This window comes from Lissotriton vulgaris, chromosome 6, assembly GCF_964263255.1.
Source record: "Lissotriton vulgaris chromosome 6, aLisVul1.2, whole genome shotgun sequence".
Lineage (NCBI taxonomy): Eukaryota > Metazoa > Chordata > Amphibia > Caudata > Salamandridae > Lissotriton > Lissotriton vulgaris.
In genome coordinates this window covers 740,343,335-740,361,867 of record NC_141694.1, presented here as the reverse complement: position 1 = coordinate 740,361,867, position 18,533 = coordinate 740,343,335, and positions in this window count along the sequence as shown.

Below are 18,533 nucleotides of genomic sequence, written 5' to 3'. Positions count from 1 at the left end.
AAACATGGCCATCTTTTGGCCTGGCAAGCTCCGCCCCCAAAAGTGCACAGTGTTAACAGGTATCTGTGGTGACTATGGCCCAATATCGGCATTTGCAAATTCTTATTTGCGAAAAATAGCGAATCGCAAATAAGAATTCGCAAAAGCCTATGCATCATTTTTTTCGCAAATTTTATGCGAGTCGGTAAAAATCGCAATTTTTACCGATTCGCATGAAATTTGTGATTTTTCAATTGCGAATTCGCAATTCCCATTCATTCCTATGGGCTAAAAGGCCCATAGGAATCAATGGGAATTGCGAATTCGCAATTGAAAAATCGCAATTCATGAATGCATTTCAAGGGTGGAGAGGGGGGTCCAATGACCCCCCCCTGCACCCATGAAATGTACTTTTCAGTACAAGTTACATACACACATGTCCTTAGGACATGTGTGTCTGTAATTGCACAGTTTAAAAAAAGCAATTTAAAGCATATTTAAACAATTTCGCAAATTATCACGAGGTTCAACCTCGTGGTAATTTGCACTTCCAGTTTCGAATATCGCAATTTTTTAAATAATGATGCATTGCTTTTAAGGAATCGCAAATTTGCGATTCCTTAAGAGCAATCGCATTTTTGGAATTCGCTAAAAATAGCGACTTTTCCAAAAATGCATGATGCATACTAAAATGGTATTTAGGAATCGCAAACGGCCGATTTTACCGAATCGCACCGTTTGCGATTCCTAAATAGCTTGATGCATGTGCCTCTATGGGTCCAATTCACAAAAGTAATCTGAGACAAAATCCGAACTTTACGACTATTTATGTAGAAGTGACGCAGCTCAGCAAGTCACCATGCTTCCAGGGGCATTGCTTTGGAGGGGGCAGGGTGTTTGAGGTGTTACACCGCCTCCCCATAAATGTATTATTTGGTAAATGGTTGGGTACAGGAGCTTTTATTCAGGAATGGTAGTATGTAAGATGCCTGTCAGATTTCACCTGGGATTTTTAAATAGTCACTCATACAAAAGCACACACAGGCCCTGCACCATATTTACTTAACGCCATTTTGTAAATATACTACCCTTCCATGCAGGTATCTACTTGAAAGCAGCTTGCAATGGGTGTTGGCTTTGGGCATTGCACCGCAACACCCAATGCTATTTGACACTACCCCCAGATTTACCTGGGGGTGTAAACCTGAGGCAGCGTTAAAAAATAACGTCATGCAAGAGCAAGTGTTAGAATGGTGCAATGCGGAGACATACTTTTATTTCTCCTTGTTTTTGCTCTTTCCATGTGTGCTGTATTCTGAAGCACACATAGAAAGAGCAGAATGCCATTAATGACACCTTCCAGCATATAAACAATCATTAAAGAATGGCACATTCTGAAGCATACATAAAAGTATAAAATCACCATTATGGATTCTTTATGTGGAGGAAGGTGTCCCTTCCGGCATATATACAATCATGTCCTGCAATGCAGGCGCCCTTGCACTATGGTTTAAGGGTGCCTGCGTTGGCACAAGGCAGCTTATTGTAGTGCCAGAGCTTTTTCGTTCCTATGTCCCAGTAATTTTTAACAAAAAACATTGTATAATTGACAGTATGATGTTTTAATAATAATCTTTTTTAAAATGATAAATGTTTTTTGCGTTTGTAAAAACCTAGAATAAATTTGTAATTTTGTACATGTTGTGACTTATTATAAATTGTTTGCATTATGTTTTTTAAATAAATAATTGATCAATATTTTTATACAACAACACTATTGTTTCATGTTTTTGCTGATACCTGTGGGCACCATTTTCATTGCAGTGTAAATTTGGTAACTACTGTAACACTACAAACCCCCTTGCTTCTCTAGGGAAGACCCCATGACTAATTAAAGATTTGATAAATAGTGAATCCAGGAGAAGGAACTCTGAATTTTTGCTAGAGCTAGAGAAAACACAGAGGTGCACCGTATTGTAATAAATACAATGTGTCCCTATCCCAGCATGTTGGACATGTCAGAGTGCAGCGCTGGCAAATTTGGTGTAGCACTGTGCTGCAATATTTTTCTGTGCAAATGCCCCACAGACTCTTCTATTTTGAAGGACTTAAAACATGGGTATTTTACTAAATTCTGTATTTTACAATCCGCATGAATCTTCCTTTCCATTGGCCCTCCTTATGAGCTGCTTCTCATTTAATAAATAACATGATATGCCAACGTGATACACCGAAAATCTGAACCTCACAAACCCCTAGCCCCCAGTTTTACTAACTAAGATAAGCCCCTGCTTGCTGCGCTGCACTGCATGACAGCAGGAGAGCAGGAAAGCACTGTATTTAACACAATACAGCATATTCCTGTCTTTTCTCAGCATTGGCGCACAATGTGCTGCCTAGTGCCAACACAGGGACTCTTGCACCATGGAACATGGGTGCCTGCATTGAAAGCATGATTGTTTTTGTAAGGGACACCTTCCTGCACATAAACAATCCGGTGAGACATTGTCCTCTTTCTATGTGTGCTGCAGAAAGAGGAAAAAACAAGGAGAAATAAAGATATTTCTCCTTGTTACGCCTCCCCTGGAAGGCGTAGCATTTTGGCACATTCTCAAGTCTACCAGTAATAGTAAATCCGGGAATGCATTATATCAATGGGTATTGAATGGGAACACCCAGTAACATCCATGGAATGCCTCCCTGGAGCAGAGTAATACAACACAGCGATTTGTGCTGCGTTGTGGTTTACTGTATTTATCAAGCCATGATGGGCCATGCAAGGGGGCCTTGCGTGGCTTGATAAATCGCACCTTAGAGAATGCATCTCCGGGGCACCCATTATAAAATATGGCCCTTAGCCTTTAAAACCTTCTTACAAAATGCAACCAAGTAATCAGGACTATCAAATAATTCTAGCATTTTCAGCCTATGGAACAGGATTTTTATGGCCTGATTCAGACTGAGGCAGTTTTTCAGTAACAGCTGTGCAAAAGACGTTTGACATTTAGCTAAGTTGAAGTTGTACAGCCACAGAAGAGCACAACAGTGCCTGATATAATTGATAGTAGATCCCTAATTCTGAGAGGCACAAGAGTGTGGATGTGCTATAAGAGATTTCAAGCCGTCTTCTCAAAAATCTGTTTTCCAATTTCGGAATATGACTTGTAAACTGTAAGCAATTCTCTGATAGGTTTACTACCCAGTTTTGAAGCAAAGTTAAACAGTGCTTCCATACTTCTGCCAAAAGCACCCACATTGATTCTACCCACTGGGACCATCCCTAGGTGGTGTCATGAAAAGGAGCCTCAAATAAGACCAGTTGGAAAATGGATTAATCTTAGTTTGATTTACAACATAGGACCTATATTTCTTTTGGGCCAAAGACCATAATATTGGTCTTTGACTGGTTTATCGTATGATCGAAGTCCAACATGAAGACTTCAAATTACTTCAAAAGTCTCTGCAGCTCAAGCAGAGTCTGAGACACAATCACCATATCATCTGATTAGAGAAGAGCAGGTATTCAGATGAGTACTGACACATGATACATTGATGCCAGATTTGAGTAAAAACTATTTTAATCCAATGTGTATAGAATAAACAAATAAACAAAAAGTGGGCCAGGACTTAACCCTGTATTTCTCCCTTTGAGATGTGGGAAAATGTGGTCATCTACCCATTTGGACCATATATGACACTGTTGGGTATTTAACTATGTACTTGTCTAAGAAATGTTATGATGTCAGCCTCCACTCCCACATTTGTCATTATCTCTCATAACTTGTGATGGTTGACATGGTCAAAGACGGAACTGAGGTCCATAAGTGATGTGTAAACACACCCCCTTTGACAATTGTATATTTATGAACTAAAAGATAAAAGTTGAGCCACTGTAAATTGTTCCCAAGGGCAGTGTAAAACCACATTGTAAATCAGATTTAACCTGGTTATCCACATCTCCAGATGATCTAAAAGAATCTTGCCCATTAGCTTGGCTGCTGTATTGGTCAGCGATATAGGGCGATAACATATTGGATCATCTTGATTGCTCTTTTAAAGATTGGCATAATAATAGTGTGGAACCAGAGGGAGGTGGAGCAGAGACAGCAAAAGCTCTTAATGCATTAGTTAGGAGAGGTGCCTACAAATCCACATTTGCCCTGAAAAATCCACAGGAACCCCATCAGGGCCTGGAGCCTTTCCTGTAGGGAATATGCTAATGTCTTTAAGTACATCAATGAGATCTACTGAAAAGTCCAAGGACTCTACTGCCTCAGTGCCAGTGGGCATGGCAGTTAAAATATCACTACTGCAAACCTTCAAAAAGTGGGTAAAACAGATGTTGGACGAAATAAAAGGACCAGGTCAGACAAATTCATATAAAACAGGAGGCTAATCCCATGCCATACTGCTCTGCTCTCTTTCCCTGAGCAAGCCTTTAAAAGTGATTTGGAAGCCTCCTCAGTTATTTGTTTTTTCCTTATGGAAACTGCCCTTTTCTATGCTGATCTGCAAGAGTTGACGTATGCCCTATTTCTGGGGATTAATTTGAATTATTTTACCAAATTCCTGTGGGATTTTGAACATTCATCATCAAATGATTGTGTATGTTAAGCTTTCTGGGGCCAACAAGGGACCAGTTGCAACTCCTTGACAGGTTCACATAACATAAAATCTTAAATAGTGTCCTCTGAGTTAGACTTTTCATCTTAGCATGTTAGCACCTTGGTCTTAGTGTATGTAACCAGATTAGCTATCAAACAATCTTTGTCTGAATTTTCTCATAACAGCACAACTGGCTTGTTCTTGGTCATTGTAATCATGGGTCCTTTTTCTACCCGATTAAAAACTGTCCTCCATTTAGATTACGGTATGGACAACAGGCTGTGATCGCTATGGGCAGTTTTTGTTACAACATAATTGGAAAGGAGGCTTAGCGTGTCTGATGAAAATAATATGAAATCAATTTGATTGCTGCGATCACTTTCAATAAATGTAGCTTTGAACACCAGAGTGGTGAACAATGAGTTTCTGAGGTGAAATGTCTTAATTTTGTAAGCTAATTGCATTTAAAAAGAAATTGCAAAAATCTACACAAGCATAACACATGTATGATAAATGCAAATTTGAGGTAGGTAGTCATATGTAATCATTGTAAACACATAACATAATGCTTTGATTTAGGTTACCCTAACTGCTGCATTTTAACAGCAATATATACATTAACATTGAAAGGCCGGTGTTTCGTGTTAAACTATTGTTTTGCACAAGATGTTTTTCTCTTTACCGGCAGATGTTGTAGCCTTCCAAAAACCTTTTGTTAGTTAGTGAACAGGCATTTGTTATGTATTAGACAACTGATAGTGAGGTTCTCACTGAGAGGAGAGGAGATGGCAGGAAGCATGACTCACTCTCTAAACTTCAAGATGTGGCTGAAGTACCTTTTCAAAAACGTGTTTCTGTGGTCTATTGTAAAAACATGAAATCTAGGGAGTTTACCCGCTCACAGAAGTTGCTGAGTTCCTGTTGACACCGAAAATGGGGAATGTACTGGATGTCTCAATTTATGTTCTTTGTGTTTATATTATTGTGTGTTCTTAACCTCTCTCTGACCCTCTCTTCACCCTCTGATATATAAATTGTGAGTGCATGCTGGACTCTTTACTGAGGACCATAGGGTTATCTCTCGTCAGGAGAGATTTCCATTCAATTTTATTAAAGCTGTCTGCTGATTTATACCGGATAATACTTTCTGGCTGAAACTTTTTTTGTTTAACTGCAAGAGATGCATGCTATGCATTTCATTCTCACATCAGAGCTCTTTATTGAGTTTCTACACTGACACCTATACTCTGGCTTACATTGCCCTTCTAATCCTTAATTTAGCCTAGGGAAATTCCTTTATGGAACACACCTTTTGTATTATCACTATATTTTGTGTAAACTTTACAAAAAAGGCACTTTATCTTGTTTTGAAATATTATCTAATGGATTATGATTGAAGAATATAATTTGCTGAAGAAATCAAAATAAATCAATATTATAAATGTTAATAAAACTCTTTAACGCACATCAACTGTAATTTGCTTATTGTGGAGCCCAATTGTTCATGGTGTTTGATGTATAAGATTGCTCCTTTTAAACTCTCTTCTTCAATGAACAAATGTCCATACGAACAGTGTTGGGGGTTATAAATTGATTACACTCCAAGATTAAGGTACAAAGATCCCAGTGAAAGTAGTTAATTCTTGGGACTTCTCAGTAAGTTTGATTTGGTGATAAGCCAAACTGAGATCTAGGGAAGAAAGTTACTTCGTACTTTTTAACATGCTAAGCATTTCACTACTGTTGGGTAAGGGGTAGTGATCAACCACAACAGCTATGTTTAATTCCCTCAAGTCTACACACAGGCGAGCTTCACCATTGGCTTTACGGGCCATCACAACTGGAAAAACCCATTGTGAAGCTTCCACTTCTTCAATTATCCCATTGGCAACTAGTTTGTGCAACTCAAGCTTCATATTCTCTCTAATAGCCATGGGAACATTCCTGACTTTGACAGCTTTCGCAAAGACATCCTCAATCTGATCTCGTGAACATAATTCTTTAAACACTCAAGTTCATTCTTTCTTAAAAACACTTGAACACTTTTACAGTATGTTGTCACAATCAATTTGAACAGAGTTGACCGTGGGCTTGTCTCTTAAACAAACTATGGGTCTAGCATTAGGGGCAAGAAAAACAAAAATATCACGTTGATGTACCCAACTTATCAACGAGTCTCCTTTGACAGAAACATATATTTTTCCTGAAATTATCCTATCCATAAATTCTATTGAACCCAAAAATAACCAGCCAATTGTATTGGCTCACCACTGTAACCCTTTGGTTTAATATCTGGCTTTAGAAGTTTTACTCCAGGCTTGAGTTTCCCTTCATAAAATGTAAATGGTGTCAAATTGATCTTTGTACCAGAGTCAAATAACATCAGGACCTCTTTACCGTTTACTAACACATTTTCCAGTGGTCCATCAAGTTTCTCTACACAGTTCTTCAGAATAATTACTTTTTTCACAGAGTTATCATCATCACTGTCTACCTCCCTAACCTTCTTTGTAGTAGACCTGCAACATTTTGAGACGAAATGCCCATATGGCTTAAATGAGTATGAGATTGCTATAAAGAAACGTAATATTCCCTATCTTTCAAAATTGAGTATTGTTCTGGAGAGGTATCACTTTGGTAAAAGGATGCAACATCAAGAGGAGACTGTTGAACAATATATAAACGTCCTATGTGAGTTAGCTTCTACTTGCAGTTTTGGAGCATCTTGTGACGAACACCTTAGGGATCAGTTCATGTTAGGGTGCAATTTAGAAAAGGCAAAAGAGTCAATGTGTGAGAAGAATAATCCATCTCTACATGAAGTTTTATTTCTAGCAAAAAACTACAGAATATTCAAAGGCTTTTGTGGAAGTGATAAAGAAAGATGCTCTAACTACAACTAAAGACAGTGATGCTAGTGTTAAAGTTCTAGTGGAAAAGGATAAGTGCCACATCACCTTGTTTTTTTCTTTACAAAAGATAGAGTAAATCTTAAGAATTCCTTGAAAATATGAATCTATTAAAAGTACATTAAACAACAATAAGGTGTTTAAATGGCATGACACACATGTTTTCACAAAAGTAGCAACTTTCCAAATGTGACCACAATGTAAAGAGATGTGAATATCAAAGCGTTGACAAATGTGACAAACAAGTGAGAAAGGTGTGCCTGTCACCGAATTGCAGGCACAGCACTTGATTTTAATATGGCCGCAAGCAAATGACACACAAAGAGAAAAGGTGTTCGTGGCACCACTTTGTTGGAGAAATCCCTGATTTATGACTGACAAACAAAGATTAAAAGTGTGCATGTCACCTTATTGCAGGGGAAATCCCTGATAAATAAATGACACGCAAAGTTTAAGGGTGTGCGTGTCACCGCTTTGCAGGGAAAAGACTTGATTAAATATGGCTGATAAATATGGCCACTCAGTGTGAGAGACAATGCGTTCCACTGACAAAGCAGGAACAGGAAAGCGGATGACATCACAAGTAGCAAGTCATAACAATCAGGAAGACACCACGAGCTTGAATGCACGAGGTGAGCTAAGCAGCGCATCTACAGCTTCGGGACGCCTTCACGAACCTGACAGTGCATCGCGAGCTCAATAGCACGTGAGTAATGGTACAACTCACGATAATGTAAGAAATAAAAAATAAAGTACTTCCTGTGTCAGCGGCTGCAGTGTTGCGGTCTAGAGTCTTTGAAGAATGAATTTCTTGTCTCTATTCACTCTGTTCTCCGACAAAGTTTTTTTTTCTGTGCAGTTGAATAAATATCTGAGAATGTTGATACACAAGTAGATCATCGCCAGTGTAATAAGATGGTCCAGTGCAGATGAAGGAGATTGAAATGGTTTTATTAAAGATACAGGTATTCCAATCTCCATCCAGAGAAGCGCTCCGCAAATCAACTGCTGCATTCCGTTAAATTGGCTAACCAAGATCAAATCCACAAGCTCCTAGGTTACAGAACCACATGTCATGATGGTTCTATAACCTAGGATACCACACACTACTGTCCTCTATGTGTGCTTTTTGCACCTCAAATATTTTGTTCTCTGTCTCCCACTTACTTGCTTTAAAAATAAATTGAAACTGAAAATACCATAATATATTTATTTTTGCATTTCACTTGAAGCATTCACAAATTACTTGGTCTGCATTCTGTAGGCATAAATTTCATGTCTGCACATTCCAGCTGAAGACAGGGCTCTGTATTTTTTTATTCAAAATCAGCATAGAGATGGTATTGAAAGTTTTCATACAATATCCTACTCTCGGAGCACTGTATATTTGCTTTATTTGCTTAGCATAAATGAAAAAGCAATACATGTTAGTAAAGCAGCATTGATTCATTATAAATACTCTAGGAGCAGTGTGGATTAAATGACTAGTACTAATTGCATTTGAAGAAGAGCGGTGAGGGTTGATGGTAATATGTTACTGTGGTAAATTACTTCCAAGCTGCTCCACAATGTTCTGATCATGATGCGGCTCACACACCCACAATTTGCAAGGTGTAGGCAGCTCTGTGTTATTTGTTTGGAGATGAGTATAGTTATACCGAATGCTGCACATTTATCACTGTGGTGAATTGCCCTGCATTGCATAGCTGAGTGTTCTGTGAGCTCAGAGGCAGCACGTGTTTTGCACAGGAGCCAGCCCCATAATGCTGCTTCCTTTTGCACCGTGAAGGAGACCTGATGTGACTTGCTTGTTTTCATCTTTTTCCACTTTCATGTTACTTCGTCATAATTTCCTAACCCAATGGCATTCTTTCAAGACAATGCCAGCCTGGGTTGTCCTGACTTGTGATGTTGAACTCTGATCTTAATAGTACTCAAAGTTATCTGCAGATCAATAACACAACCGGACGTGCAAGAAGAGGTGAACACGAGAGGGCTGAGATTCACACAAACCCAGCTCAGGAAACAGGGAAGGCACTGCTTCTTGACCTTGGGCCATGCTGAAGCACCACAGCTCATGTTAAACAAGAGTTCTGCAGCAAGACCTAAACCCATTGATCAATCTCAACAGCTAAAGTTTGGGCCATGTGGAATAAACACTCCTGCTGCCTGAGATATTTCCAGTGGATTGGACAGGGACCTGGGAGTGTGGCCGCTAACTTGGGTTTCATATCTACTGCCATGGTTACCAAGAGCATTTTCACTTATTATCCTGGGTCAGAACTCTGACCCACTCGCGGAAGTCCCTGAAATCGTGCTGTGCAAGCAGAATTCCACATAGTGAACTCCACAAGTTCCGACCAGCCAGGACAGGAGAAAAAAGAAGCAATAGAGCTGGAAACATAAGAAGGAATTTTCATTTTTCAGAAGGCTGAAGTTGACTTGGAAAGAGACGGCGGACTAATGGCCAGAGTGGAAGAGGAGCTACAGAGGAGGAAAAAACAGAAGATGGGGAGTCGCGCTGGGACAAGAGACATGTTGGGTGAAGAACACAGACTCGTCAAAACACCTAAAGAGTGTCGGAGTCTGGGACAGAAGCAAGAAGGAATACAGAGAATTGGCCGTCCAGAGCAGTGAAACAATAGAGAAAGAGACCGCCTAGCAGAAAGTGCTGGAGCAGAAGACGTTGAGTTCTGACCAACAATGTGTCTGAATACCTCAAATTCACCCAAAGGCAATTTCCCAGCATTTTTGGAAAGTGGGCCCCACTGGAGAGTGTTTCAGACCCCACACTCCAGGAGGAGCATGGCTTACACCACTGAGTGCAAAGGTGCGGGGTTGGAGGGCAATAAAAGGAGATACAAGTAAATATAAAGAGTTGTATGAGGGAGGCAGCTTCAATTTAAGGAAATATTGAAGCAATAAAAAAAACAGGGTTTTTGTAACGATTACTAACGCAGCAAGAGACAGGGAACTAAGACAGAGTGAAATTTCTCTGAGACAATGTAAGTTTAATTTTACGTTCTTCAAAAGATATTTTTCCCATATGAATTGAAATCTAGAGACTAAACTTGTCAGGAAGGTACAGGGGAAATGCAAACCAAACCCCAGAAATTATTTTATATATTTGAAACTATGGAGCAGCTAGCAGTAGTCTCCAATAAGAAAGGGTAGAAGCAGAACAGAAGTAAGAACGAGGAAAAGCTAATTGAGGAAGAAAAAACCCTAACAGAAAAGAAGAAAGAAAAAGAAGAAAGGCAAAGAGAGATAAATGGAAAGAGCAGACCGTACCCGTGTCTTTTTTCTGAGAGCTCCGGCCAGGATGTCTGCATACCGCCCGGAAGAAAAAGAAAGAAACCTCAGAAAACCAACATAGAAGACCAGTCACCAAGAAAAAAATCCACTGACCTATAGCCAAGACCCAGAAAGACATTGTCAAGAAAAGAGTATGGACTTATCCAAAGACTACCTAACCAGTTAAAAAATTGAATAAACCAATTCAACTCCCAATTTCACTGTTGGAGTTGTCACTGCCAAGAGCAGTGTCACAACCTTAACCCTGGCAACTGAATCCTACTCAAAAAGAATGTAAGAAAATCCTGCCCGGAACCAAGATGAAAAGGATACTACCAGGTGATTCTAATCTCCAACACTGCTGTGAAATGCACTGGAATACCTATTTGGGTGCATACCTCTCACACTGAGAGCAAGGTGTCCTCTTGATGAGGTGGTGACCTTTGAGCCAAGAGCGAGTCCTCCTGTGTCCATACGTCCTGAAGGACCAGAGAAGGGTGAAGTACAGCAGAGTTCCTCACCTGTTCAAGTTTCTTAACTCTATCAAAGTGGCGTGGAATTGTCCCGTGAAGACAGAGACCTGAGAACTGAAAATAGGGGAGTTGTTAAATTGCCACAGAACTTTTGAGCGATTCTGGTGAGGGAATAAGTGTGAAGAAGGAAAAACTACAATTGGGAGTGGAATGAGCAAGTAGTAGGAGAGAATTGAGATCTAGTGTATCAGTTGAACGCATACCACAAACCATCATCAAAGAAACCAAATCCAGTGGTGTAAGCAATTCAGAAGAGGTTCAACAGACACCAAGTAGATCCTCAAAAGCACGTTGTCATAGGTATTCTGCAATCAAATAGATGTACTATAGAGCCAATCTGCCAAATGCAACAGATCACAATCCCATTGAACTAAGATCAGAACCACTTGAGCCTCCATGATCTGTCACTCCAAGGCAGCATTTGAATCAAACTCTATAAAATAAGGCTGATCACTGATACCCAAATGATTCAACTCAGCGCAATCTGAATCTTCAAATAATGAACTGTGTCTAAGTCTAACTGTAAAAGACTGTGATAAATTAATATGACAATTAATTTCTAATAAAGACAAACTAAATAATTATTAAGAATTCCTTATGGCCAAGGTTGCAGTTGAAGAGTATGTATAGCACATTTAGAAGAAGTTGGAGAAAGACTGAGGATGCCTCACAAAGACTATGTAAGCTGAATGCAATACCTACAAGTTAACTATCAAAAGATTTGCTCATATTGCACAAGTAAAAGTGAAAGGGGAATATGGAGTCTGTCTGATGCCACATTCTACTAAAGGTCTAAATGTAGGCAACCACAATTCCTTACCAAGGCTAGATGTAGAATAGTCATTGTTTGCACACAAATAGTTGTTGTTTTAGCATTTATTGTTCTCTTAGTCCGTATGAGTTTTACCCCGGAGATAGAAACACTTAGATCTACACTTGCACCAACATCACATGCACATACAATAGATGAGAAGAAGGTAAAAGCTTCATTTATAGGGGCTTCAAATGGAGATTTCACCACTAGTGTCTATTTTAGATTGGTTCAAGAGTACATTCTAGCTTTAGATGCTAAGGACCGTTATGTCTGTGCACACTTCGCTTCTTCAGCTACTGAAGATGTAACATACCACAAAATTCCGCTTTCATATGCAGTTACGTGTAATATTTTGCTTAGCTAATTTTATAGAAAGGAACTTTTTTAATATTGTTTTTCCAATTATGATATGACAGAAAAGAATGAACCTTCATCCACAAGCAAAGGATATTGAAGTAGCTTGGTATTTATTTAGATCTCCTACAAAGATAGATATAGTTAAACCACACAAACAAAATTTGACATGTTTATTGAGGCCATTGGAAAAGATAATTATTCTAACATTAAAGGAAAGGAGGGCTCACAGATTTCATGAAGCAAATAAACAAGAAGATGTGTTAAAGAATGTGTGGGAGAAGGATGAAGAAAAGTATGACATATCCTAAATTAAAATTAGATAGAGGACAGAAATCAAAATTATGGGCCTCATTTATGAAAAGTGACGCATCGCTGCGTGAAAACAGCGATGCATCACTTTTCATTGCGCCCTCCTTAGGACACCAATGATGCGTCATATTTACAGTATGACGCATCATTTTGCAAGGAGTTACAGATACGTCAGTATTTCTGACGTATCTGTAGGTGCAAAAGTGACGCATTGCTGGAGTGTGTCACAAAAGTGACACAACTCCAGCAATGTGTCCTTTCACATGGGGAAAGCCCCATGTGAAAGGGCTTGCGTCTGTCTTACGCCTGCTGTGAGGCAGGCGTAAGATTGTAACGCATTTGTGTCCTAGAAGTGGCGCAGTGAAATCTTATAGATTTCACTGCGTCACCTCTATGACCCTGTCTTGCGTCAGAATGCCCCCTTGCATACATTATACCTGGCGCAGGTATAATGTGATGCAGGGGTTTACAAAGTGACGCATCTACCTAGATGCATCACTTTGTAAATATGGCGCAACAAGGCGCTTTTTTTACTCCACTGGTGCGTCACACAAATGGACACACCTGCAGCATAAAAGTGACGCACAGCCTCATAAATGAAGCCCTATGTGTTTACAAAAGGAGAAATCAGCTTAGAAAGAGACACATTATTCCTGGCATATATTTAATCTATCAGCAAGATGCACATTTCTATTTGCCTATTGATTGGGAGGATGTTTATGATTAAGCTCTATCGTCCCCTAAAATGAATCATGTTAATAGCTTAGATGCTTTAACAGTAGCTTCTTCTCACCGACATGCAAGCACTACCTGTGATGGGAAGCAATTGGTAGAAGATATTTTGGGGCAATCATTCTCCCTATAGGAGTAGTTCTGAATGCTAAGTATATCAGAAAGCTTTCTGCCATAAGCTAGCTTATTAGTAAATTTGGTGCTCTATTTGCAGAAAATTCATAATTAATGGGTTTTAGGTGAAAGGTTTTTGCAAGACTATAACTATAAATTAGAAATTCTTGCTCACATAATATGTACTTATCCATTCCTTAATACTGAGTGTAGGAAGGGGTGGTGTGATACGTTCAATTAATTTTTTATCCGTACATGTTGTCAAGCTATTAAATTCCTCTCCAACTACTGAGACTATCACCATTGCACTTACTGTCCCTGGGGATAAGTTGGGCTCTAATCACCTGGAATGGTCGGGCTGTTGTGCAGTTGCCATAAAAGGAGGCAGGAGCTTCCCAGTATGAAGGCTGTCTGTGCCTGTCAGAGCCTGAACGATGATGGACTTGGCCATCCCTTTGGTTTCAATACTTTAATAGTTTAATTTACTCTGCCTGATCAAGGTGGATGGTGAAAATGAAATCCACAGCTTCTGTTGGTAAGAATCCTTCCTATATCTAATTCAATTCTGAAATTTCTTATTAATGTCATGGATGTCCTAGACTAGAACATTGATTCTGTAGAAGAATGGTTGTCTACTCTCAGCAAGTCAGTTCCAGATAAACATATAGTAATGCCAAGAGTAAACTGATCATTTCATTGCTGTCTGGAAGCGCAGACTGTCTAACTGCAGCCTTGCTGACTATCATTCAACAACTACAGAGCCTGACAATCTGGGTTCTGAAGTTACCTGTGATTTTTTTTTTTTATTGGCATTTCAAATACAACAGCAGACGCCAGGCGTCCAAACTAGAGGCAGTCATGCCTCTTACAACTTTACTGCATTTCAACACTCAATGTCCAACAAATTACATGTTAACTCGTTACATCACTGCTAAATACATTACATCTCGAGTATGCTACAGCTATTCATCCAACCCAGCTAAGTAATCTACTAACTAATGCCAGTAGTCTTTTGGCTGTGCTTGTAGCGGCAGTCCTTCCTCATACAGTTTCAATTTGTCCTTACAATACACCATGTCACGAATCCATTGTTTGACCTGCGGTGCCTTCTTATCTCTCCAACACATCGCTAAACTTCGTTTGGCCATCAGTAGGGCTATTACACAAAACGTACGTCTGCTTGCTCTAATACCTGGTAGTAGACCTAGTGAGCACGCTCGTATAGTGCAGTCAATTCTGCTATCTACCATCTTGCCTAGCATATCTGTTACTTCCACCCAGAATTGCGCCACTTCCCTGCAGTACCATGCCATGTGTAAAAAAATCAGCGTTCTCAGTTCCACATCTTTGGCATCTGGAGTCTGCGCGCAGACCATATTTGTGCAGTCTTTCCGGTGTGTGATAAGTGTGGTGTAGGGATTTGATGTGTATGAGACGTAAATGACTGTTTGGGGTTAATAATTTAGTGATCGTGCCTGACATACTCCACTCGTCTTCAGTGAGTGGTGTATCTAAGCATGCATCCGATTTCTGAATTGCTTTATGTGCTGTCCCCCCTATTTCAGCCTGTAGGGACACATATAACCTGGACACTAGATGTCTTGGATCTGGTGACTTTAAAAGCATTTGTAGAGTCAGTAGTACGTCAGGCTCTGCTGGGTAGGAAGGGTATTGTGTTTTGAGTGCACTCAGTAGCCTATAGTATGTAAATCGAAACAGTGTCGATTGATTTTGGATATAGTCAAGGTCCTCCAGCGTTTTGACCTTGCCTTCATGGTATAGGTCCCCTAATGTATCCATTCCCACCTGAGTAAGGAGTTCCATCCCCACCTTCTCCTGTGTTACCGACAATGCCGGATGATGATGTAATGGAAGCTCTGGAGCATATATTGGATGCTTCTTCACCTTTTTGGCTATCAGTCGCCATGCTCCAGTTGTGGCGTCTACCATATTTATATCTTGCTTGTGCTATGGGGGTCTGACATGTGTCAGTATGGCATCCAGGGGTGTAGGAAGGGCGTCCCCCTACTCAACCGCCACATGTGTACAAAATGGGACCGTATGGTACCAGAATTGAGCATATTGGGCCTGCACACACAAATAGTACAGCAGAAAGTCCGGTACCTTGAATCCCCATCTCGCAAACGGTAATGTCAGTGTGTGTAGATCTATTCTAGCATTCTTTCCGGCCCAGATCAATTTTAGAGTTGCAGAATTGATCGCTTGAAATACTGGCGCTGGTGGTTTTATCGGAATATTATTAAATAAATAAAGAATCTTTGGCAGCATTACCATCTTTACTATCGCTATTCTATCCGCCATGGATAAAGGCAGTTGTATCCATCTGTCAATTTTTTGTTCCAGCCTTGTAACCACTCTTCCGTAATTTGTGCAGATCACCACTTCGGGGTCTCTATGTAACCACACTCCCAAGTATCTTTGCCAGTCCAAGGGGTATTCCATTTGGAAGGGGAGAGTACTGTCAGTGAGCGGTATTATCATCGATTTAGCCCAGTTAATACTAAGCCCAGAATGGTACCCAAATTTAACAAGCTCCCGCAGGAGTGGATTCAGGTTTTCCTTCGGGTCTCGCACGTACAATAGCACATCATCCACATATAGCGATATGTGGAACGGCCTCTGGGGAAACTGCAATGCTGAGTAGTGGTGGGCCTGCCGAATTTTGCCGGCTTGAGGCTCTATCGCTTGGCAAACAGTAATGGGGAGAGTGGGCACCCTTGTCTGGTGCCCCTCTCAATAGTAATGGGCTCCGAAACGTATTTGTTAATACTAATCCGTGCAATGGGCGCTGTATATAACAGTTGCACCCACTGGAGGAACATTGGTGGGAATCCTATTCTGCTCAAAATAGTGCGCAGGTACGTCCATGCTATGGTGTCAAACTCTTTAGCGGCGTCCAATAGGATCGCCGCTGCCTTCGTATCAGGCGTCAAATAATGGGATAATGCAAACAACGTTCTAGTGTTGTGGGATGTCGATCTGGTCGGGATGAAGCCTGACTGGCCAGGCAATATTAATCTGGTCATTAGATGTTGCAGTCTAGTCGGCAGGATTTTAGAGAGTATTTTGGTATCAACATTTAGCAGCGAGAGCGGTCTGTAAGAGTCGCATGTAGTCGGATCTGTGTCCGGCTTCAACAGCACTAAAATCATTGCCTCTCTCAGGGAAGCGGGTAGCGTCCCTTCCTCATGTGCATCTCCCAGCATAGCTACAATATGCGGTGCCAGCATGTCTACAAAGGCCTTATAAAATTCCCCTGTGTACCCATCCAGTCGGGGAGCCTTGCCGTTCGGCAACGATTGTATGATCTCCGTGACCTCTTCCACCGTCACCAGCAGTGACAGGTATTGTCTCTGTGCATCTGACAGCCAAGCCAGGGCCACGTCATCACAATACTGGGCTATTTTGACCGCTCAAGCCGTTGTGTCTGCAGTGTACAACTTCCCGAACTCATGTCCAAAGGCCTCCAATATCCCCTTTGCGCCATGGCGTAACTCTCAATCGGCGTCCCTCACCGCTGTCACTACCGGAGGCAGCCTCTGCGCACTGATTTTTGCAGCCAGTGTGGCTCCAGGCCTCCCAGCCTCACCATAATTCCTAGCTACCCGTCTACTGTGCACATATTTGAGTTCTTCTTCAGCACTTTTTTGGAATGCAGATATTTCAACATAAATTTTACCCAGCAGTTCTGGATCCTGAGTTCGCGCAAACAGATCCTTCTCAAGTTCTCTTACTTTTGCCTCTCCTCTCGTCAATTGTTGTCTGAAGTCTCGTAATATACCTGCATATGTGCTAATGCATATACCCCTAATCATGACTTTGAATGCCTCCCAAAGGAGCCCCGGGTCATCAGTTGCAGGTGTAATAATTTCAAAATATTCCGCTATGCCCTTACCTATCGTGTCTTTATATAGCGGGTCAAGAAGGGCTTTCCCATTAAATCTCCAAGTAAACGGAAGTGGCACATATTGAGGTAAATTCAGCGTCAATAACACCGGGTTGTGATCCGACTGTGTTAGTGGAAGGTGAGTGACATCCACCATCCACTGTAGCACATCAGAGGATCCAATCCAGTAATCTATCCTTGACAAGCTATTATAGGCCGCTGTCGTGTGTGTTGCCTCCAGTATGTCGGGATGTTTCGTTCTCCAGAGGTCTACCAATTGCCTATCCCCCAATATGTCATATAGTTTCCTCAGCGCCTGTCTGTGTGTCTCTGCCGATTCACCTGACCTGTCAACCTCATCATTTAAAGCCACATTGAACTCTCCTCCCCACACCACCGGAACATCTGGTAGTTCAGTTAGTGTCCTCCAGATGGTGTTGTAAAACATGGGGTCGTCTACATTTGGTGCATATATGTTCAGCAGATTGATTCTATGTCCCCTAAGGGTGCCTGTGACGGCCACATATCTCCCCGCATTGTCAGTGTGCACTCGCTCCATTATGAAGTTCAGCCCTCTTCAGAATAGTATTAGGACCCCTCTCGAGTACGATGAGTAGGCCATCTGTTACCTATATGTGATGGTGTATGAGGATCAACGTGCGTCTCTTGAAGAAAGGCTATGTCAACGTGTAATCTCGTGAAATATGCCAATATTTGCCTTATCTTCTTAGGATGTTTCAAACCCTGCACATTCCATGTGATCAATCTTAGTCCACCCAACTGCTGAGTCTCACCCATTCACATTCTCTAATATTCTATTTCTCTGGTTGTAATTTCTAGGGTTGGTTATGTAGTGTACTCTCTGTAGTAGATGTCTTGCATAAATCTGTGCATTTCTCCCTTGGATCCCGGCAGTGTCTCTCAAATGCAGCATTACAACCCGAACTTCCCCAACACCTTCCCTCCTCCCCCCACCCGCT